This window comes from Triturus cristatus, chromosome 3_1 (genome assembly GCF_964204655.1).
Source record: "Triturus cristatus chromosome 3_1, aTriCri1.1, whole genome shotgun sequence".
Taxonomy (NCBI): Eukaryota; Metazoa; Chordata; class Amphibia; order Caudata; family Salamandridae; genus Triturus; species Triturus cristatus.
In genome coordinates, this window is record NC_140583.1 from 660,267,023 (window position 1) to 660,290,589 (window position 23,567).

At 48.5% G+C, this 23,567-nt stretch overlaps 1 long non-coding RNA gene across 1 annotated transcript in view; it reads left to right on the top strand.

The window, feature by feature from the left end:
• The first annotated feature begins 3,529 nt into the window (after positions 1-3,529).
• Positions 3,530-23,567, top strand: part of LOC146860763 (uncharacterized) — a 77,136-nt gene continuing 57,098 nt past the window's right edge. The window contains exons 1-3 of the long non-coding RNA XR_014979200.1: positions 3,530-3,756; positions 10,682-10,869; positions 10,957-11,066. This is a non-coding gene — a long non-coding RNA (uncharacterized LOC146860763). The remainder of the gene's footprint in view (positions 3,757-10,681; positions 10,870-10,956; positions 11,067-23,567) is intronic.

Genomic DNA, 23,567 nt, shown 5'->3' on the forward strand with positions numbered 1-23,567 from the left:
GCTGCAGCACCATTCGCAATGCCAAAATGCCACGTAGTGCATTTCCATGCACAATGTGGCAGGCACCTTGTGCATGGAAATGTGGGGGGTACCATGGGGACCCCAGAGTGCACATACACCCTTCCCCCACACAGAGAGGTCCCGCAACGGGCCCCCAAACCCAGCCTCTGCCAGCCTTTCCATGACAGTTCCACCGCCATGGAAAGACTGGCTGACGCCAGCATTGTAATCTGGCGGGTGGTGCCTGCTAGGTTCCACCGCCATTTTACCCATGCTGACCGCTCCGCCAGGCAATCGTGACGATTGCATGTGGCGGAAGCGAGGAGGGCGGTCTTTGTGACAGCCGTGGTCACAAAGCGATTCCCCCCGCCATCTCAATGTGGTGGGGGGAAATGGGAGTCAGATGGCAGAGGGACTGTCACTGCTGGGCCGGCGGTGGCGGTCCCTCCGCCATCATAATGACCCCCTATGATCGTTTTCAAAGATAAAACATGAATCTTTGATGAACCTGTGGATCTTGCGGCCTTCTTGGACAATACGGCTGAGTCTCAAATGGACGAGGATGGTGCTTCAGGTTCTTCGAATTTTCCCCCAACTTGACTGCTGCAAGGTTGTATCTGCTGTGCCTTTTGTGCATTCAGGTGGTCCTATCCGTTTACATACTGGTATTGTGGCCCTACTACCTATGACTCGTGATGGTACCCCTTTCTATCTTTTTTTAATATGTTCAAATCTGTATATCCTTTATTGTAATGTGCAGTCAATAGGTGATTTCCGGCCAGACAATGGTCATTTTATATTGTATAATCGATATACCTCACAAATGTCTTATAGTTAATTACCTTAACTTCGACTTTTACTTAAATTTCAATTATAAAAGAAGTGGGGTTGGGGGAAGCTGGGTTATTTATATGTTTGTTTTTCTTGGTATTGTTGTAAAAGTGTTATGATTTTTATGTTTTTGTTTCATTACAGGATGTTTTCTCTTTTACGTTCATTGATTGTCGCCCTTTCCCTATGAACCATTTGTTCAGATGCTATCTATTCATATTCATGTAACTTATTATGTTTTTTTATGGTTTTAAACAAATGGGCTCCTACCTTTGCCTTGTTATTATAATCTGTGTTCTTTCATGGACATACATATTGTTTTTCCCAGGCTTGTATCTTTATCACTCGGTCAGGAGTTGCGTCTCAACAGTTTCTCCCGATCATTTGAATTTCTGGTTGGCAGCTTTATGGTATTTTAAGGACTTTTTTGCTCATTATGTTTCCGGTGTGGTGAGTTCTCCTGCACTCCATCTGTCAAACGAATGGTCCCACAGCCTCTTACTTTGTCCTTGTGGATTTTTTCTCTCTTTTTGGAGAGAGGTTTTTGATTTCTTTTTTTCTTTATTTCTCTTCTCCTTCTTTTTTAATCTCCTTACCTTACTCCCTACTTCATGAGATACACCCTCTCCAATCCAGATGATATCACTTTAAAAGCCATTTTGTCAGGGCATTTGCATTGCATTTTAGGTAATGATCTGCAACTCTCTTCAAAGATTCCTGATCTGAAAGTTGTATCTCTCAGGAGCCGATCTCGTTGGGAAAGCCCTCCGTCCGAGTCGGATCCGGAGGGTTTTCCGACCGAGCCGTACCCCTGGAGTCCGATCGAGTACGATACAGCCGTATGCTGATGGACTCGTGTCGCTCGGACTCCCATAGAAGTCAATGGGAGCCGGTCGTATGACGCGTACACGGGCTGCCATTGACGGGTTGGGTGTGTTGCGAACAAGGGCGTCCCTGTAGTGTGTACGTGTACGCGTTGGTGCCATCTGCACCGTACATGCATGTGTAGGGGGGACCCTGGGTCTCCCCCTGTGACCGATTCGTAAGGCTACGGGTGAAGGGGGGTCTTGCGCGGACCCCCGAAGTCCACTACCCCGTGCGTTTATGTGTCGGAGGGTCCGACTCGATCCAGCTGCCCGAGTCATGCATCGTACTGGCACGGACGGAAAGCGCCTCCTTTGCACGGCACGGTTTGCCTACGGACGAGATGTACGGAGCGGTTCAGACCCAGAAACAAGTCGGTTGGCGATTTTGCGTTTCTCGCATCGTGCTTGTTCGCTTGTACAGCTGTATGAGTCGGTCGGTAAACACGTGTACGGCTCGTACTTTTTCCGGCCGGATCACGTTCAGAGCCCTTCCGAGCGAGATCGGAATCGGCCCCTCAGGGTTAAAGGCTTAAACCACCCAGTACAATGTAGGAACATTCTCGATTAATGCACCAGTCTCAAAGGAGATATAATCATATGCCATTCATATATATGGCCCCAATAGCGACGATCCCCAGTTTTGGCATACTAATAACTCAGCGCTTATCTCCTTACCACAATCAGAACATATTCTTCTGGGGGGACTTCACATTATGCACACACAATAGAAGCTACCCTGAAATAATGATCACTTGCATAATGCAACGGTATCCCAAGATAGCACTAAATGGGTTGAGTACTGGGCATCTCAAAAAATGTTAAGGACTGTCCTCACTCACCACCAGGTGTCATGCTTCATCACAGGCAGTCCTTGATCTCTAAAAACCTGGGGGCAGATTTACAACTTCTGGCGCATCTCAGCAGGGATGCGCCAGAACGGATGAGTCACGTAATCCCCCCCTTGCGCCACCACAGATGCGTTGCATTTACAATGCAGTGCACCATGGTGCAAGGAGGGGAAGATGCCTGACGCATCTTGTGGTGTATGGGTGGCGCATTGCTGGAGTCGCGTCGCAAGTGCAGCGCAACTCCTGCAATGCACAGGGGCCGCCCATACTTAACGTGGTGCCTCAGTTCTTACGCCTGCTTCAAGCAGGCGTAAGGATTTGACGCAGCAGCGTCGTAAAATGGACTCAGTGAAATCTTGTAGATTTCACTGCGTCAGTTTTATGGGGCTTTCCTGTGAGGGAACGCCCACCCTGCAACAGAATGCCCACATGAAACCTGACGCAGGTTTCATGTGGCGCAGGGCTTTACAACGTGACGCATCTGCCTAGATGCGTCACGTTGTAAATAAGTCGCAACGTGGCGCATGGTTTACGCTGCCGCTGCGTCACAAAAGTGACGCAACGGCGGCGTAAAAGTGTCGCAAGGGGCATGTAAATCTGCCCCCTGGTTTGAGAGAGAGCGGGCCTACGCCTGAAGACAGGTAGGAACTTCTAATAATGCAAGTGGGGGCCCGTGCGATCGTGATTTAAAAACCAATGTATTACCCCAAATTACATTTAATCGTAGGGTATTACTTGCTGTTAAAAACTAGACCAGGGGTCTCCAACCGGTCGATCGCGAGCTACCGGTAGCTCGCCGAGACCCTGTGAGTAGCTCGTGAAGCTTGTGGCTGAATTTAGTAGCCCTTTAGTGTTGTTTGGGCTTTTTAGGCTGTTTGCAGGTCTGTTGCCCGCCTTCACCCAAACCAGCTGCTCAGATTGGTTTGAGCTTAGCTGGGGCGGGGCAGGCCGGGCCGAAGAGGATGACGTGCCTCTCCTTCCATCGCAGATCAGCGTCTTCTTGTACCTCGTGACCAGGTGTCTATGTGCCCCCTGCCTTTTCCTCACGGGCACCGCGCTCATTGTATGAGTCACGAGTGCGGAGCTGCATTAGGTGTGGCAGTGCAGAGCAGCTGTTTGCCGGTCATGCAAGCTGTACAGAACTGCCGGGACCCGCGCCATCTGCCCTTTCAGCTGTACAGCCTGCCACCTTTCCTTCACCAGAGCAGCAGGTAAGCTGGGGTGGGAGCACACCCAGAACAATTCTGAAGTCTAGTTTAATTTAATAATTACATTGGACGGCACACAAAAAGCACAATGCGTTCGAATATGCAGCTGCAGCCGTTTTTTCACAAAAAGCCGTTAATGATCTGTGATGGCCCCATTCTCAGCGCTTTCCACTTCGTATTCTGCTACTTCCTCCGGCTTCCCCTCCCCTCTATCTCCCTGGGGACAGCAGTTATTTAGCCCTCTATTCCGGTATTGTTATCTCCTGAGCCTGGCTGTAAACTGGGAACAGGATGAAAGAAAACGAACTGTGATGCACTTTTAACAGCGAAAGTTGAATTTCTGTGTAAATTAAATCAATTCTTCATGAACTACCTCCACTTTAACTCCCCCTGACCCCCCTCCAACCTCGGCCATCAACCCCTCCTTCATTTCGAGCAGGCCTGATTTAGAATGCATATTGGTGAAGTGATTGCTTTCAAACGGACATGTTAGGCCAGGAGAAATGAAAGATGTTACTAAATTCGAATAAAACAGCTAATAATAAATATAGCGGCTTGGAGTAAAATTTAGTGCCGGGTTACAATTAACACCAAAACAAATGTAAGTAAGAAGTGAATTACAAAAGTTATTATCGGGTCAGGGAGCGTGTGTGGGGAGGGGGTAGGAGTGACAACTCACAATCAGCTTTGGTAATGCTGAAGTACGAACTCTTATTTAGGGACTCTAACTAACAAAGGTTGCCCACCCTTTCCTCTCAGATGCGCGGTGAATTCATTCGAGCAGAGCACAGAGGTCTGTCAAGTCAAGTGTTTGATTCAAGAGCTCATAGAGAGGAGCATGGCTTGGGAGTGGCATGGACCTGACGGGGAGGTGGTGGCTGGGTCAGCTTGGCTCTCCCTACAGCAAATGGGCTACCTACCGATTGGGAAAATCAGAGGACGAGAATTGTCAGGAAGGGCTTGTCTTTTAGAAACTGGTTTGAAGGTTGGTAGGGCCAACTCGGCGTGGCATCTTTTGAGGACAGTAAAGTGGGTGCAAACATAAATGGTAAAAGCAAGTACTGAAACATGCTGGTAGCTGGTAACAAAAACAGAAAAGGAAGTGTTTTTCTCCACATAAACACGCTCTATGTGCCTTGCTGAGATCAACAGTTGTAACCCACAAATGTCCGTCTTATATTCTGCTGGGTGTTTGACTTACACTAGTGAACAAACCAAAGTGCAGCACAGAAATATCCACAAAATCCTTTGTTTTATTTATACGTGTTTTTATGCAGTTACCCAGCAGGAGTGGATGTAGTGTAGTTGTAGTCAAGTGTGTTATATGTGCGGAAGTGACATGTGGAGTGGCTCAATTGCTGACCTCTTTGCGAATTTAAACCTGGGGTAATTTCATCATAAATACTTGATTCTGAGCGAATCACTTTTTCTGGCATTTTAAAGAGCAAATATATGAAATGTTAAAACAGTCAGTACAGTTTTCTTTAGTAGTTTGACCCAATTCCATCACCTTGGGGTTACATTCCAGCCTCAACAGCTCCCGCCCCACCATGCCACTAATATACCTGCATATTTTGTTTTTACTTCTCACGAAGCCGGACAATCAATCCTCAACAGTGTCAGACTCAAGGAGAAAACTAGATGGTCAGTTGCTCAATATTAAGCAGCAGATCTTGTTTTCCAACACTGAACATTATTTTAATTGTTTTTAAAAATATAAAAGGCTGCGCAAGACGACAGCTCAGGAAATCCCATTGAGTCAAGCAGAGGCAATGAATTCTATGTGGTGATTCTTTTTAAGACGAGCTATATCCAGTCCAGTCCAGTCCTGGTGAGAGTGGACATTTTATGCTGGCTGTGCATGTGTGGGAGAAGACTGATGCTTGTGTATTGTGGACTGGAAATACAACACTAAAGAGTGAATGGCGAGATCCTGCATGCATACGTCATGAGTCCTGTGACAGTTCTCATGATGCTGTTTAGCACTATAGTACCTTATTCTGGGGGGGCATATTTAGCAAACTTTCACATAGGGCAGCAAGCCACCTTGCTGCGCTAAGGTAAAGGGCAGGAATGCGCAGTATTTCACATTATATGACGCATTCCTTTCCCGGCACTGGCACACAACCTGCTGCCTAGTCAAGTATTGTGTTCAAACCACGGTATTGGCTCTGAAGAAACTAGGCTTAACGTCAATGAAACTGGGCCTGGGAGGTCTCTCGGAAAAATGCGCGAGTTGGTTGGCGGTTAGTAGCTCACGACGATTTTCACTGACCAGAAGTAGCTCTCACTACACAAAAGGTTGGAGTCCCCTGAACTAGACTGTGGGAATTGGGGGAGCTATTACCCCATCACCACTCTTGTTGTCAACATGTTTCTGCAGTTGGCTCAAGTGAGTCTACGGCATTCATCAGGATGGGATTCAGGCTCCTATCTTATCAGATTGGTTTCAGATATTGACACTATGTTAGGGTGATCTGTGTCATCCTCTAACTAAAACTGGTGTTCTTATATACCTGCAAAATAAACATACATTTTCTTATTCAATTAGATGTATTTATTGGCAGATAAGCGATAGGAAACATCATACACACCATGCATCTGCAAAATTGCATGTGAGTGTGAAATCACGTGCCACTGCAAACGTGGAGCAATTATTATTAGAAGTGCCTCCCTGTCTCCAGGTGTAGGCCAGCTCTCTATCAAACTAGGGGCAGATTTACAAGAAAGCGACGCATCTGTAGAGATGCGTCACATTCCCTGTGCCACCATGCAAAACCCTTGCGTCACCATGGATGCGCCGTATTTACAATACGGCGCACCATGGCGCAAGGATTGACAGATGCGTCAGAAATTCTGACGCATCTGTTGACGGAAAAGTCACGCATTGCTGGAGTTGTGTCGCAAGCACGGCGCAACTCCAGCAATGCGTGTTGCGGCCCATTCCCAATACACTGCGTCACTCCTTACGCCTGCTTCAAGCAGGCGTAAGGCTTTGATGCAGTGGCGTCCTAAAAGTCACGCAGTGAAATCTTGTAGATTTCACTGCGTCACTTTTACGATGCTTTACTGGGTGGGAACGCCTACCCTGCATACATTATTCCTGACGCAGGTATAATGTCACGCAGGGCTTTACAATGTGTCGCATCTCCCTAGATGTGTCACATTGTAAATGGGCCGCAACTTTTACGCCGCCGAAGTGTCACAAAGGTGACACAACGACAGTGCAAAAGTGATGCAAGGGGCTTGTAAATCTGCCCCCAGGTTTTTAGAGAGCGAGGACTGCCTATGATGAAGCATGACACCTGGTGGTGTGTGAGGACAGTCCTAATATTTTTTGACATGCCCAGCATTAAGTGCTTTGAAGGTATAGTGTTACATTATGTAACTACCCATTATTTCAGGGTAGCTTCTATTGTGTGTGTATTTGATAGGTTTGGAGGCCAGCTCCGCCTGAAAACTCTGTAGCCTCTACTTCCCTCCCTCAGATAACTCCAATGGTTTTGTGTTTAGGTAGGGATTTCAACTTACCCATGGGTGTAATTCTTGAAAGATAATCAACATTTTGATAGCGACCTCCTAAAGCACATAAAGTCATGCTAAATATATGCAGAACCCATAAACTATTAGATATTTGGTACCTGCAAAAAACCCTGCAGGATCTGACTTCACATTCTTCTCCACTCCTTATAACTCTTTGTCTAGGATCGATTATATACCGATTAGCGCTGTTCTCTCTCAGGACTCTTTAGACTCCCCAATAGAACCCATCTTAGTCTACAAATATATTGCCATTACCATCGCTTTTAAATTTTGCTCCCTGAGAGAGGCGCTTGGTGCATGAACACATCTCCTAGAATCTAAAGAGGACAGACTATGGCTGGCCAAAGAAATCTCACAATTCTTAAAGGAAAACATTGAATCGGTTTCTTCTCCAGTGGTCTCATGAGATGCTTTGAAAAGTGCTACTAGAGGCTTCTGCACCAGCCAAAAGGCTAAAAGGAATGAGGACATCAAATTTTCTTTGCTTTACCTTGATAAGACAATGAAATAAAATACATTACTGTATAGACATTCCATGGACCTTGTTCTAATGGCAGAGATCAAGAGACTCAAATATGAATATTACTCCATTATCAGTAAAATAGCACTCTTGGCTGTACAGGCCCAGAAGAGCAAGAACATTTTCTATTTAAATAAGGAATTGGGTGTAATAGGTTACTAATGCAAAAAGATTGCCCAATGAAAAGACTGCTTTGTGCACTACGTGTTATAGTGTTACAATGACAAACTGGTGACCATGTTGTCTGGTATCTCTCTTGTGTCCCCTTCAAGGTTTCCCCTTTCTCTATCCATGCCAGGCTGTTGCCATAATTAGTATACACATTTAGGAACAACCATTCTAGAGAATGTGTTCTCCATGTAAATTTGGAGGAATTGGTAAAGCATGTTGCATTTTATAATGCACATTGCCCCTACAGGATATGAAATAACATTGATATTTTACTGGATTAAGCACTTTAAGTGTTGTGGTTTCAGAACAGGATTGAAAGCATGGTTATTGTCATTATGACATATGCTGTTAAGAGGCACAATTTATGTTTATGTTGGAGTGACCTCTTTGCAAGACAAGCCTCACATTCTATGTGTTATGGAGCTTGAAGGAATATTTGCGTCTTTTTGCATGGTAGAATACAATTCATAGCAAATTTATTTCAAGAAAACGACCCTTTTTGCCCATTCTTCAGGCCTGACAGTTACCTGCATGGATGAAGCTCAGTCAACTCATAAGAGAACTGCTCAATGTGAGGTGCTAACAACAACTATTTTATTCTGATGTAAGATTACACAGATTCCTGACAGAGTATATAACAGGTGGTAATATTACCAATTTATTGGCACTGACTTATTCAAGCTCAGGACGAAAGGAAGAAACATTAGCATTCAACCCTGTCACCTGCCAGTCACACATTCCAAAATCAGGTACATTAACACACTCAGCTCACTATTCTCTGACCCGTACATCTGTGCGGCCTCAAATGTCCTGATGAGCTGACTGAAAGTGTACCTTCTGGCAACAGTCGGGCAGGGGTGACTTTCTGAAGATGGAATTCAAAATATTTCACAAGCTCACTGCCAATTCACAGTAGGACTCTTCAAAGACGGTTCTCGCCTTGAAACAGGTTTGCAAAAACTGGTTTTGAAGTGCTTTCGATTGAAATTTGTATATGCTACTTTTGAGTTGTCAAATCACTCATTTCTCTTATTTTAAAGATCTGTCAGTAGCCTGGGAACATTGTCAAACCCACTAAAACATGTCTGTTGTAATTGTATCAGGTTTGAGCGGTATGGCTTAAAATGCACAATTTATCACTATTTTCTTTTATTGACTCTAAGGATAGGTCTGCCGCATGACGTGGCAGCCCCGTCTCCATTGGCTGATCTCTTCGTACCTCCCACCCCCACGAAGGTCAGGTCTGGTTGCACTCCTGGTCATCAGCCATGCTTCGTGTGACACTAAATGCTATTCAGTGTTGTGCCACTGCACGAAGGCGATCAATCAGTGACTTGCTTGAATATTGTGCTCGAGGCACACCTTTGAGAAAAAATCTCCTCATATAGACGACAACGAATGCATTCATATTGTGCTGATATTATATGTGTTACGCATGGAAAAATCTTACAAATTTCTGTTTTGCCCATTGTTTGAGCATGTGGTATTTGGTGTTAGGATTCTACACAAAGCCAGGTCCGGAGACTTTGCATGGAATCTTAGGGCTTTTCTACCGAGTTATACCCCGCTGTTTGGATCCATCCAATGCAATGACAGTAAGGGCCCGATTAGGATGTCGAGTGCACTGCCGCTGACAGGCTGTTAGTGGCGGTTTGTCCAACAGCTAGGATAGCTGTCCGACTGCCCCATTATGATGCCATCAGTTGGAGCGCAGCGGTCTAAGGGACCAATTGACACCTCCAACAGGCTCAAGGAGCCCGTCGGGGCATCAGTTGGACTATAGTCCCATGGGGGCGGTTCCTGCAGAGGCACCGCTGTAGGGATTGTGACGTCCCTTTCCCTCTGCCTTTACACAGTGTTCCGACTGCCATGTAAGGCAGACGGAAATGGACTTTGGGGCTCCTAGCAGGGCCCACGTCCCTTGTGGGCCTGCGCTATGTGCTGGGGGCACATGTGGTGCCCCCCCAAACATTCATGCTCCACCACATGGTGTTTGGCACACGGTGCATGGATATTTGCAAAATGCCTTTTTCCATTGCAGCTTGTGCTGTGGTGCTTTTCCGGGTTGCAATGGAAAAAGGCATTTTACTGACCGCCTACACGGCAGTCGCATTGTAATTTGGCAGGTGGAACTGCCGACTACATGTTGGCCGGTTCCATTCCCGTGGCGATGGCAGTCAGACACTCGTCCAACCACCATCGTAATCAGGCCCTAAGTGTTTATTTCGACAATAGAAAAACAGCACACAGAGATTGAAGGAATGCTTGAATTAATATCAGCCACTGGCGATTGCTCGGGGGGTGGGGGGTGAGGCGTTACAGTCCATCCCCTTAAGTTTCAGCTGAAAAAAGAATTTGGCGGAAAGTTGATTGGTGTGTTTCCGCTACTTATTGTCCCGCGACTGGCTCCACTATAGTTTTCAAATCTAGGGTCCAATGTCAGAACGTCTGGTACACTGCTGGTTGCTGTCAAACTATGTGCCTTCTCTTTTATTGCATTTTGATAAATGTATTAAGCACAGTTCTATCCCTACATTTTTGTTCGAAATATGTTTAAGTTAGAATTTACCTGTGAGAGATAGTAATCTGCTATTTTGTGCCCTTCTTCAGTCACTGGTGCAGTATTCTTCATGTAGAGATTATTTGCTTTGTTGCACTTCATGGTTTATATTGTTATTTCTGTTTGCATTGCAGGAACGAATGGCTGAACACAATAACAGATAAAGAGGTTGAAAACAGTGACTGTGCAGCCGTATCTTTTCTGGGGAATTAAGACGGTTTATGTACTTACTTTGCTATTGCTTCTTCCTACGGTCTCGTTTATCTACCTACCTGGCTCCTGTTGCTAAATTAAGAGCTTCCAACAAAGAGTTCAAGCTGAGGTAAGTTTATTCCATACACGAGCCTTCACCAAACGTGTCGTCAGCACTCCAACTTTCATTCGTGGCGGAAATGAACATATTTTACAGGAGGCACCCAAGTACAGTGACGGGGGAGGCAGACGGAAGACCCAACAGGAAGAACGTACGGTAACGGATGAGGCGGAGAAGGAAAAACAGATACCACAGGAAAATACCAGGTAAGAAACAACCGTACGGTGTTATGTGCAGGTGAAAAAAAACAAATAATCAACAACTGCAAGGTGTTATGAGTATATATAGAATAACAGGTAAGAAACAACCGTACGGTGTTATGTGCGTGTGTAGAATAACAATTTAGAAACAATTGTACGGTGTTATGTTTATATGTAAAATAACAAGCAATGAACACCTGCACGGTGTTATCGGCAAATGTAAACACAGCAAATACACTGCATGCTCTAGATGGAATAGATACAAACCCAGCACAGCCGTTAGTTTTAACTAGACTGTTCGTTGGTCATTCCTCCCAAAGGAGGTGTCAAAAGCTCAGCAAATTGTCTTCAGTGAAGGAAGACTTGACCTAGATTTTCAAATTTTTCATACTTCTCTATATTTGGAATTGGATTTGTTGTGACGCAGAATATCTTTAAAATGGGCCCCACAGCATGCCCGGTGTGTAAGCCGCACAGCACGCCCTGTGTGTAAGCCCCACAGCATGCCCTGTGTGTATGCCCTACAGCACGCCCTGTGTGCAAGCCCCACAGCACGCCCTGTGTGTAAGCCCCACAGCAAGCTCTGTGTAAAACCCACAGCACGCCCTGTTTGTAATCCCCACAGCACGCCCTTTGTGTAAGCCCCACAGCATGCCCGGTGTCTAAGCCGCAGAGCACGCCCTGTGTGTAAGCCCCACAGAACGCCCTGTGTGTAAGCCCCGCAGCACACCCTGTGTGTAAACCCCACAGCACGCCCTATGTGTAAGCCCCACAGCACGCCGTGTGTAAGCCCCACAGCATGCCCTGTGTGTAAGGCCCGCAGCACACCATGTGTGTAAGTCCCACTGCACGCCCTGTGTGAAAGCCCCACAGCATACCCTGTGTGTAAGACTCACAGCACGCCCTGTGTGTAAGCCCCACAGCATACCCTGCGTGTAAGCCCCACAGCACGCTCTATGTGTAAGCCCCACAGCACGCCATGTGTAAACCCCGCAGCACGCCTTGTGTGTAAGCCCTGCAGCACGCCCTGTGTGTAAGCCCCATAGCACATCTTGTGTGTTAGCCCCACTGCACGCCCTGTGTGTAAGCCCCGCAGCACACCCTGTGTGTAATCCCCACAGCATGTCCTGTGTGTAAGCCCCTCTGCACGCCCTGTGTGTAAGCCCCACAGCATACCCTGTGTGTAAGCCCCACAGCACACCCTATGTGTAAGTCCCACAGCACGCCATGTGTAAGCCCCACAGCCCGCCTTGTGTGTAAGCCCCGCAGCACGCCCTGTGTGGGAGCCGCACAGCGCGCCCTGCGTATAAGCCCCACAGCATGCCCTGCGTGTAAACCCCACAGCATGCCCTGCATGTAAGTCCCACAGCAGGCCTGTGTGTACAGCACACCCTGTGTGTAAGCCCCACAGCACTTCCTGTGTGTAAGTTCCACAGCAAGCCCTATGTGCTAGCCCCACAGCACACCCTGCGTGTAAGCCCCACAGCACACCCTGCGTGTAAGCCCCACAGCACACCCTGCGTGCAAGCCCCACAGCCCACCCTGCATGTGTAAGCCCCACAGCATGCCCTGTGTGTAAGCTGCACAGCATGCCCTGTGTGTAAGCCGCACAGCATGCCCCCCCTGTGTGTAAGCCCCACAGCACGCCCTGCCTGTAAGCCCCAGAGCACGCCCTGTGTGTAAGCCGCATAGCATGCCCTGTGTGTAAGCCCCGCAGCACGCCCTGCGTGTGTAAGCGCCGCAGCCCGCCCTGCGTGTGTAACGCCCACAGCACGCCCTGTGTGTAAGCCGCACAGCATGCCCCTCTGTGTGTAAGCCCCACAGCACACCCTGCGTGTAAGCCCCACAGCACGCCCTGTGTGCTAGCCCCACAGCACACCCTGCGTGTAAGCCCCACAGCACACCCTGCGTGTAAGCCCCACAGCATGCCCTGCGTGCAAGCCCCGCAGCCCGCCCTGCATGTGTAAGCCCCACACCACGCCCTGTGTGTAAGCTGCACAGCATGCCCTGTGTGTAAGCCTCACATCATGCCCCCCTGTGTGTAAGCCCCACAGGAAGCCCTGCGTGTAAGCCCCACAGCACGCCCTGTGTGTAAGCCGCACAGCATGCCCGGTGTGTAAGCCCCGCAGCACGCCCTGCGTGTGTAAGCCCTGCAGCCCGCCCTGCATGTGTGTAAGCCCCACAGCATGCCCTGTGTGTAAGCCGCACAGCATGCCCCCTGTGTGTAAGCCCCACAGCACGTCCTGCGTGTAAGCCCCACAGCACGCCCTGTGTGTAAGCCGCACAGCACGCCCTGTGTGTAAGCCCCACAGCATGCCCTGTGTGTAAGCCTCGCAGCCCGCCCTGCATGTGTAAGCCCCACAGCACGCCCTGTGTGAAAGCTGCACAGCATGCCCTGTGTGTAACACACACAGCATGCCCCCCTGTGTGTAAGCCCCACAGCACACCCTGCGTGTAAGCCCCACAGCACACCCTGTGTGTAAGCCGCACAGCATGCCCTGTGTGTAAGCCCCGCAGCACGCCCTGCGTGTGTAAGCCCCGCAGCCCGCCCTGTGTGTAAGCCGCACAGCATGCCCCCCTGTGTGTAAGCCCCACAGCACGCCCTGCGTGTAAGCCTCACAGCACACCCTGTGTGTAAGCCGCACAGCATGCCCTGTGTGTAAGCCCCGCAGCCCGCACTGCATGTGTAAGCCCCACAGCACTCCCTGTGTGTAAGCCGCACAGCATGCCCTGTGTGTGAGCCCCACAGCACACCCTGCGTGTAAGCCCCACAGCACTCCCTGTGTGTATGCCCTACAGCAAGCTCTGTGTAAAACCCACAGCACACCCTGTTTGTAATCCCCACAGCACGCCCTGTGTGTAAGCCCAACAGCATGCCTGGTGTGTAAGCCGCACAGCATGCCCTGTGTGTAAGCCTCGCAGCCCGCCCTGCGTGTGTAAGCCCCACAGCACGCCCTGTGCGAATGCTGAACAGCATGCCCTGTGTGTAAGCCGCACAGCATGCCCTCCCTGTGTGTAAGCCCCACAGCACGCCCTGCGTGTAAGCCCCACAGCACGCCCTGTGTGTAAGCCACACAGCATGCCCTGTGTGTAAGCCCCGCAGCACTCCCTGTGTGTAAGCCGCACAGCATGCCCCCTTGTGTGTAAGCCCCACAGCACGCTCTGCATGTAAGCCCCACAGCACACCCTGCATGCAAGCCCTGCAGCCCGCCCTGCATGTGTAAGCCCCACAGCACGCCCTGTGTGTAAGCTGCACAGCATGCCCTGTGTGTAAGCCTCACATCATGCCCCCCCGTGTGTAAGCCACACAGCATGCCCTGTGTGTAAGCCCCGCAGCACGCCCTGCGTGTGTAAGCCCCGCAGCTCGCCCTGCGTGTGTGTAAGCCCCACAGCATGCCCTGTGTGTAAGCCGCACAGCATGCCCCCTGTGTGTAAGCCCCACAGCACGCCCTGTGTGTAAGCCGCACAGCACGCCCTGTGTGTAAGCCCCACAGCATGCCCTGTGTGTAAGCCTCGCAGCCCGCCCTGCGTGTGTAAGCCCCACAGCACGCCCTGTGTGAAAGCTGCACAGCATGCCCTGTGTGTAACACGCACAGCATGCCCCCCTATGTGTAAGCCCCACAGCACGCCCTGCGTGTAAGCCCCACAGCACGCCCTGTGTGTAAGCCGCACAGCATGCCCTGTGTGTAAGCCCCACAGCACGCCCTGCGTGTGGAAGCCCCGCAGCCCGCCTTGTGTGTAAGCCGCACAGCACGCCCTGTGTGTAAGCTGCACAGCATGCCCTGTGTGTAAGCCTCACATCATGCCCCCCCGTGTGTAAGCCACACAGCATGCCCTGTGTGTAAGCCCCGCAGCACGCCCTGCGTGTGTAAGCCCCGCAGCTCGCCCTGCGTGTGTGTAAGCCCCACAGCATGCCCTGTGTGTAAGCCACACAGCATGCCCCCTGTGTGTAAGCCCCACAGCACGCCCTGTGTGTAAGCCGCACAGCACGCCCTGTGTGTAAGCCCCACAGCATGCCCTGTGTGTAAGCCTCGCAGCCCGCCCTGCGTGTGTAAGCCCCACAGCACGCCCTGTGTGAAAGCTGCACAGCATGCCCTGTGTGTAACACGCACAGCATGCCCCCCCTATGTGTAAGCCCCACAGCACGCCCTGCGTGTAAGCCCCACAGCACGCCCTGTGTGTAAGCCGCACAGCATGCCCTGTGTGTAAGCCCCACAGCACGCCCTGCGTGTGGAAGCCCCGCAGCCCGCCTTGTGTATAAGCCACACTGCATGCCCTGTGTGTAAGCCGCACAGCATGCCCCCTGTGTGTAAGCCCCACAGCACGTCCTGCGTGTAAGCCTCACAGCACACCCTGTGTGTAAGCCGCACAGCATGCCCTGTGTGTAAGCCCTTGTTCTGCTTGGGTTTGCGGATCAGATAGAACCCGCTCAGCAGAGCCTCTCTAACCCAAACCAGAACGTTACCCCCTCCCTAGGGCCTATTTACACCTAAATAACCACATATATGTACCACCTAAGGACAGGGAATTCCTACTATATATACCAAGACCTACAAGTCACAGCCTCGCGGTCCCAAACGGACCCAGGACTTCCTGCCCAGACGGCAGCCACAGCCTCGCGGTCCCAAACGGACCCAGGACTTCCTGCCCAGACGGCAGTCACAGCCTCGCGGTCCCAAACGGACCCAGGACTTCCTGCCCAGACGGCAGCCACAGCCTCGCGGTCCCAAACGGACCCAGGACTTCCTGCCCAGACGGCAGCCACAGCCTCGCGGTCCCAAACGGACCCAGGACTTCCTGCCCAGACGGCAGCCTTAGCACGAGTTCATCCTATAATTACCACGACATACAACAAGGGAATCAGTGTTACTATATATCAGATCACACAAAGACAGCTAGTTGAGCACAACTTGTTCCCCAGTTCGAGGGGCTCCTTTCTCCCTTATTCAGTTACCACCTACCTGATCAGGATTAACATCTGTTCATGTCAAGTCACAGCTGACTAGAAGAATAGGTTACCCTCTTACACAAGAACACGTAGCACATATTGCTTTACTACAAACTGAATACTTTATTTAGTTATTACATGCACACTCACGGAACATAATACATATCACATAACCTGCAAAGAAAAGTGAAAGATTAAGTTGTACACTCTAATAGTAAGGGGTTGACATCACCTTGGTCGTATGTAGCCTGCACTCAATGGTCATCTAGGTTCCCTTCTCGTCTGCGCCTCGGCTTCGCCTGGAAGTCACACCTCCGCAATCACGGGTTTACTCCCGTCTCCCTCTCCGAGTCACTGGGACCTCTTCCTCATCGGCTACTCTCTTCTCTTTGGAATATCTATTTCTCGGCTTTTCTCCACCTCCAAGTTTGTCATCTGTCTTCCCTGGAATAAGTAGCAGCTTTACTACCAACGGCCAGGTGCCGCCTATGGACTAGAAGCAAGTGCCAGTATCTGCCTCAAACTTTTACTAATATAGATGTGCATTTCCTCATGGAAAATTCCAGCCCGTAACCTGCCGCCCACCAAATTCTTGTACCTCCCCGTGCCAAGGACACGTTCCCAGCCGGCCGGCCTGATGTAGTGTCTTCGGCATGAAGAAAAATACAATCCTTCGATAAGGGCCGGTCTGAACCGGTTCTCTCCAAGCGAATAACACCTCCTAACTAAAACACTGCCTATGACCTAGAAACATCCCAAGCTGCCAGAGCAGGAGGAAAGATGGAGTCTCTCCCGTTTAAGGCCTACCAGGCCTGAATTCAGCACGGCTCCATGAAATACCCTCACTACAGAACAGATTACCCCTAATGCTAACGAATCTATCCCCTAGGATATGTATGCAAACCCTGATCTATGGGGAAGAACACAGGATCATGTCGAAGTGCCTAATAAATAGGCTCTATACACTACTCTAACCCTTAGACTTGAATGGAAAGAGACTGAAGTCACCTAAATCACCCTTCAACACAATAAGACCGGAAAAATCGAGCAGTACATTTCACCCTTGACTTCAGTCTATTATACATTCATTAAATGGAGCTAACATCTGTGGAAGAATAATATGAAACAAAGCTAACTGATCTATGTCTAGTACCAAGTGTGCAGAATTGAAATAATGAAGGAATACACTGAATAAAGCAACAGATAGAAATCAAAACAGCAACAGCAATCAAAATACCACCTAATATTTGGCGTAGCATGTGTATATCAGGTAACCAATTAAAGAGCCAGTCAAACCAGCCCTGGTCAATGTGTTTTCTAACTTCTTCTGTTAAGTCACGCAACTTGTCGATGTGAGCACGAATGGATTGTGTATGGTCAGACAAGTTAAAACAACAGAGACCTTCGAAGTCCGAGCAATCATGTCCATGTTTAAGCAAAAGATAATCAATGGCTGCTCTATTTTGCAAAATGGCCCTACGTTCACCCTGGGCGTCTAATAGCATATCAGACAAAATTGTAGAAGTATGATTAATAGATTTCACCATCCAGCAGGCCATTTTCCCAATAGATTTGGCATTATAAACCGCCAAAGCAGGAACACCAATAATTGAAACAGCTAAGCTAAGGTATTCAGACTTGGAATATAAATGCAAAGATGGGTCACAATCCTCCTGTAACATTACAGTATCTCGAAGCACACGGGAGTTGGCATTCGGATGTGATGCGAACATCAACAAACTGAGTCTCGTAATGGCACAAGGGCCTCCGGAAATGTTTGCAGGGACAAATGGCCAGGAAGTATTACCACATGAGAAAAGCCATCCGGCAGGTAGTAACATTGTGCGATAGTGACTGGGGGTAACTACCAAACTATTACAAGTCATATTGTTCTGAACTGAAACACATGTGGTCGGTGTCCTTTGAAAGCACAAAGTCCGTTCGTGAGCTGTAAACGAAGTGGCGCCTTTTAGTTTTAGGCGCAGACATTCAGAGATCGCACTAGGATTACACGTAAGAAAGAAGCACAAATCACCTTGTGTGATATTATAAGTAAGTATTTGGGACTGGATGGGGGTTTGCTCGTTCGGCAATTCAATACATAGGGGGCAATATACATGGGTAGCAAAATCACCCAGGAGAATATTGGGACGGGCCTTCGAGACATTAAAAATATGAGTTAAAGTTTCCAATGAGGCGGGGACAGCAACCAGACAGGTCGCCAGAATATCATGTACAGATCTCATCGGTGTCAAACAGAAGTGAGGGGCGTCAGTCACCCTCTTAGCTAGTGCGGTCCAAAAGTTCGATGATGGATCCCATGCAGCGAAGGAACGCAACACTCGGGTTCCCAGTTCATCCCGGGTTGATAGGATCCCTCCTTTCTCGTCGTACCAGTCCGAAAACAGTCCGGCTCCGACACATCCTGCAGCAACAATCCAAAGAATGATCTGAAAGAGAACCAAATACAGGCATTAATCATTCTCGTAAATAACATTTATCAGCCGGGACCGCTTCCCAGCTATCTTTCCCTGGTCTCATAACCAAAATGGTATTGTCCTGACCGGTGGCAATGACCTCTGCTTGTTCAGGGGGATTCTTAGGCGACTGCACCCAAACTCTGGTCCCAGGATTATCCGTGGAGCCAAAACCTTTCTGGCCACGTACAGTTAGCAACGTTGGAGCAGTGCCTTTCATTAATACACCACTGAAAACAGGCATTATGAGTAATTGAGCCACTCGGTCAGTGCGATGTATCAGTAAGTCAACCTCACTGCTATTCAGCAGGAGCACCTTAATCTCTCCCTGATAATCACTGTCGATAATTCCTCCAAGCACCTGAATGCCTTTTACAGCCAGCCCCGATCTAGGGGCGATCAATCCGAAATTTCCAGGTGGTATCTGAACACCAACACCTGTCTCTATGATGACTCGATCTCTACTTTTTATAACAATGTCATCCATAGCATGCAAGTCTAAACCTGCCGACCCTGGGGTCGCTCTACATGGAGCCAAAGCTCCGGGAGTAATTTCCCAATACATCACAGTTTCTCTGATTTCATTAGGCATAGCCTCAACATTCGGGGGAAACAAACGCATAAGTGGAGATTCAGCATTTAAAAAAGGACGATTATTCAAAATCAATAGTGCTTGGGGCAAAAAGTCTCGCCAATTTTTATACTTGTCATCCGTTAACTTACGCAGCTGGTCCTTTAGCAGGCCATTCAATCTCTCCACCAGGCCCGAGGCCTGTGGGTAGTAGGGAATATGGAATATCCATTCAATATTGTTTTCCGCACAGAATTCCTGTACCAATCTTCCACGAAAATGGGATGCATTATCAGATTGAATTTGGAATGGCACACCATAGTACATCATAATTAATTCTAATGTTTTAATGGTATTCAATTGGGTAGCTTGCTTACAGGGAAGGGCTACCAGCAGGCCACTGTATGTATCAACAATAGTGCAAACATATTGACAATTCCTACTCATGGGAAGTGGACCAATGTAATCGATCTGCCAAATTTGAGCGGGCAGTTTGCCGCGATGTAAATGACCTTTAACAATTTGGGGCACCTTACGCCGTCTGATATGCTGACAAACGGGGCAGTGTAAAATAACATTTTTGATTAAATCTAAGGGAATATAAATTCCTCGATCAGCAGCCCACCAGCTAGTGGCCTTCTCTCCAAAATGTCCTGCCTTCTGGTGTGCCCATTTCGCCAATCCCGCAATATCAGAATCTTGCCTGTCCACCACTGCCTCAGCAATTTTAGACTTCTCATCTGCAATGTTATGAAAAAATTTGTCAAGAGAATCTATCGGGGTGTGAGCGTCCACATGGAAGATTGTAACAGTACTCTGTGGGAGCATCTCCCAAATTTCTTGCCATAACTCTTTTCCCCATAATTCTTTGGAATGTAACTTCCAATTATGGGAATGCCAAGTTGGCAACCAAACAGCCAGTCCATTGGCAGTAGACCAAGAATCAGTGAAAATATGACATGTACCAGGTAACTCTTGTTTCAAAACTTGGTAAACAGCGTAAAGCTCGGCAAATTGGCTGCTTTTACCTTCACCAGTTGTGCTCAACAATTTCTGTGTGATCGGATTATAGGACACCGCCTTCCAGTGCCGTGTCATCCCTATAAACCTCGCTGAACCATCAGTGAACCAAACATGGTTTCTTTCCGCTGCGGACAAATCATCAAAAGGCTTACCCCACTTGACAGGAGACTCCTGTGCTAAAGGTACGGAACATTCACTCTCAGTCTCAGTCGATGGCGCTCGCGCCACCTGCTCATGTAAAGAAGCAACTCCTTTCGGGCCCACACGTGCCCTGTCTTGTATGTACCATTTCCATTTAATCACACTCGCCTCTTGAGCGTGTCCAATTCGGTGAGTTTTCGGCGAACTCAGAACCCACTGCATGATAGGAATTTCCGGACGCAGAACTATATCATGTTCCAAAGTCAATTGCTCGGTATCCACCAGAGCCCAATAACAAGCAAGTAACTGTTTCTCAAAGGGTGTGTAACGCTCACCAGCATCAGGTAACTTTTTGGTCCAAAAACCTAACGGTACTTTACTCCTGCCTTGTTTCTGCCACAAACTCCAATTTGCATAAAGGCCCTGTACAGACACATTCAAATCCACGTCACCATCATGTACAGGCCATAAATCCAGAGCATGTTGAATTGCCTCTTTTGCCAGACTAAACGCATCTTGCTGTGGTTTATCCCATTCAAATGCATTCTTTTTACGCGTGACCCGGTACAAGGGGGCCAATATTTGACTCAAATGAGGAATATGCTGGCGCCAAAAGCCAAACAGACCAATGAAGCTCTGGGCTTCTTTCCTATTTCTAGGAACTGCAAAATCAAGAATCTTCTGTTTAACCTGAGGGATCACTTCACGGTGCCCTTCATGCCAATTAATACCCCAAAATTTTACAGCCTGGGACGGACCTTGCAATTTATCTGGGTTGATTTCCCAACCTTTCTCACGCAGGCACTCAATGACTCTGTCTAATTGGGTCTGAACTTCCTCTTGTGTTTCGCCTTGGATCAAAACATCATCAATATAATGACATATCTGAATTTGGGGATGAACCGGTACCTCAGCCAAATGCTCTGCCACCAGCCGGTGACATATCGTAGGACTATGCACATAGCCCTGGGGAAGACTTCTAAACGTCATCTGACGCCCGTTCCACGTAAAACTGAATTGTTCCTGACACTCTGGGGCAATCGGAATTGAAAAGAAAGCATTAGCAATATCAATGGACGCGTACCATGTACCTGGATGCTTTTGGATTCTCTCAATTAGTGTAATAACATCCGGTACTGCAACAGTCAAAGAGGGTGTGTGCTTGTTCAATTCTCGATAATCAACGGTCATGCGCCAAGAGTTATCACTCTTACGCACCGGCCAAACAGGATTATTCCAAGCAGAAGTAACTGGGGTTATGACTCCTGCATCCACTAACTCCTGAATAGTGGTACTAATCTCCTCATGACCACCTGGAATACGATACTGCTTCTGACAAACCACTTTTGTCGCATGGGGAACTTGTATGGGGGGCATTCTTAAACGACCAACCCGTATAGGTCTGGACGATATATAATGCGTTGTTCCAAATTGGTAACACCCGTCATCTAGATGCAAAGTCATTCCTCTCAAAATATCAATCCCAATTATGAATTCTAGAAGTGGCACTACTAGTACAGAATACTCTTTTCTAGGAATTCTACCTATTCTCATTTCAAGCAAAGTTTGAACTGCAGGGGTTTCTTTTCCACCTAATCCGGTAATAGTAAAAGGCTGACCTGTAAACTTCTTCGATTTTCCACGAATAAGAGTGGCCTCCGCTCCTGTATCTACCAATGCTCGGGCCCTTTGGATATTACGATGTCTCCAATAAATGTCAATATCTACATAGGGTCTATTATCTCTGTGAGCCCATCTGTGTACCGGAGCTTGACCTCTTTCCTAATCATTCTTACTGCATTCTGTATACCAGGATAAATCAGGATAAAGACTCTCACGCTTCTTAGGTATCGGTACCTCCTGTTCATATCCATTCCCAGTACGGAACGGATTCGTATCTTCTGCATTGTACTGCGGGTTACGATCGACCAAACTGTGACGATCCTCTCTCCTCCTCAACTCAGGGGATTGATCCCTATCATCTCTACGTCTGCTGTAAACATAGTCAGTTCTCCCCCTTTCTCTTTCCCCCTCTCTCTCCCTGTCTCTCTCTCGACGGGGGGACACATCACGTGCAGAACGTCGATCATCACGACGAACAGAGCGCCCACGGCGGTCGTCATCACCGCTACCGTCAGAACCACCACGATCACACTCAGTGGTCCGAACACGCCGGGCACCCTCCTTTCGATCCAAGCCACGTTTGCGAAACAACTCCCACAAACGAGCGGTAGTCTCACCATCAATGTCCTCCCTCCGCACACCATCAGCCAGAAGACCAGAAAAAATATCACGTCTAGTAAGTTTATTTTCACCAGGAGTACGAGTGTCAGGCCGGGACTGACGTTCAGGTTTAAACCACTCACCCAACTCACCGAGTTGGCGCACCGATTCCAAAACCGTAGATAACACGTTACCAGTCTGATTAATCAATAAAGTCATCATGACCTGCTTATAGGCAACAGGGGAAGATCGAATGATACGGTTCCGCACAGAAGATGTCAATGAACCATCAAGCAACCTGTCAGCAGTACCCAGAAAAATTGCCGTTTTCATCACCTCCTCTTTGAGACGTTGAGCAGCATCACGCAAAGTATACCACGGCTTGTCATTCACAGGCCAGTCAGATTCAGTATGATATTTTTGATTACAACCCTCAGTCGCCAATTGGAGTAAAGAAATCTGACCAACACCATTATAGTTACGAAAATGATCCTGCACAGTAGAATCCAAACTCAAGGAACAGAACTTTAAACAATCGCCAGTATCCAACATAATACCAGCAGCGCCCAGTTCATAAAGGCGCACCATCCATGTGAGCAAGGACTCACCAGCTCACCTGCAAAATATCACTAATTTCCTGCTGAGTAAAGTCTTCTAAACAGTCCAAAGAAATACCCTGCGGAGCATTGGGAGACTGCTGCAACTTCCGACGGAAAACTGGATGCGCAGAAACCGCGGGACGAGCATCACAAGGAGCCCGATCAGTACTCGTAGAGGGACAATCAGTGTAAGAAGCATTGATCCCACTCGAAGAACGAGCGTAATCACGGGGTGCACCATCAAAGGTGCGAGAAGCAGACTTACAATCATGGCGGGAGCGAGAAGACTCGCGCTTGGCAGACTCCTCACCCGAGGAACAAGAATCAGTCGAGTTCCAGATTTTACCATCCCATTCATCAGGATTCCAATCCAGCCCGGCTGTCGCCACGACCAGACGCACCTTTCGCGTCGAAACCCGACCGCGCGTGTTCTTGTATTTATAACGAGCAATTCGCACAGCCGCCCGTTCGGCAATAGTTTGGTAAGTCTCAAGTTTATCAGCAAGCAACTTATTTTGACACCGC